Source organism: Apium graveolens, chromosome 3 (genome assembly GCF_009905375.1).
Source record: "Apium graveolens cultivar Ventura chromosome 3, ASM990537v1, whole genome shotgun sequence".
Lineage (NCBI taxonomy): Eukaryota > Viridiplantae > Streptophyta > Magnoliopsida > Apiales > Apiaceae > Apium > Apium graveolens.
In genome coordinates, this window is record NC_133649.1 from 22,095,025 (window position 1) to 22,096,159 (window position 1,135).

A 1,135-nucleotide genomic window follows, 5' to 3' on the forward strand; every position below is an offset into this window, starting at 1 on the left:
GTGACTCGGACATTGTTACTTACTAAATTCCTTATCGTGTTTCAGGTACTCTAGCGAGCCTGTACGCATACGCGTTCTCGGTCTCGTGAGATAACACTAGATCAAGCTGAGGAAGAAGTTGTAGTCGAGGAGAAAGTTGAAGAAGAAATCCTAGTTGAGAAGGAAGAAGAGGTTCTTATTGTAATGGGAGAACCAGAAGCGAATCTGAAGGCTTTGATGGATTACTCTCAACCGAAGATTAATGATATTCAGTCTAGCATTGTTCGACCAGCCATCTCGGCTAACACCTTTGAGATCAAGTCAAGCACGATTTAGATGATACAGAACTCAGTTCAGTTTGGGAGTTCTCCGAAAGAAGGCCCCAACATGCACATTAGAGATTTCATCGAGATCTGCGACACTTTCAAGTTCAATGGAGTCTCTGAAGATGCTATTAAGTTGAGGCTCTTCCCATTCTCTCTGCGGGATAAAGCGAAGTGCTGGTTACATTCTCTACCACTAGGGTCTATCACCAAATGGGAGGATCTTGCTCAAAAATTCTTAACTAAATTCTTTCCTATAGCGAAGACTGCTGCAATCAGAAACGCACTTACTCAATTTGCTCAGCAATCTTGAGAATCTTTATGTGAGGCTTGGGATCGTTACAAAGAGATGCTTAGAAAGTATCATCATCATGGGATGCCTAACTGAATGATCAATAACTATTTCTATAATGGTTTAGGTGCTACTTCTAGACCCATGCTTGATGCAGCATCTGGAGGAGCCTTGTGGGCTAAAAGTTATGATGAAGCTTATGAATTGATTGAACTGGTGGCTGCTAATGAATACCAAAATCATACTCAGAGACTATCTCAGGGCAAGGTAGCAGAAATTCTGGAGTTATATACAGCTACTGCTATAGCTGCTCAGCTTAAGACTTTGACGATGAAGGTAAATTCTTTGGCTAATATGAAGTTAATCAGATCACTAGTGTCTGTGAGCTTTTTACTGGTGCCCATGAGATGGAGCAGTGTGCTATTTCTAGTGAATCAGCTCAGTTCATGAGCAACTTTCAGAGGTCTCATCAACCTGTGCCAGCCACCTATCATTCTAACAACGCAATCATCCTAACTTCAGTTGGAGCAATTCTCAGAAT

At 41.7% G+C, this 1,135-nt stretch overlaps 1 non-coding gene across 1 annotated transcript; it reads right to left on the reverse strand.

The window, feature by feature from the left end:
• Positions 1 to 573: 573 nt before the first annotated feature.
• Positions 574 to 680, reverse strand: LOC141715426 (small nucleolar RNA R71). Its single transcript, XR_012572190.1, has one exon. It is a non-coding gene; the product is annotated as a small nucleolar RNA R71 (small nucleolar RNA).
• Between the last annotated feature and the right edge of the window lie 455 nt (positions 681 to 1,135).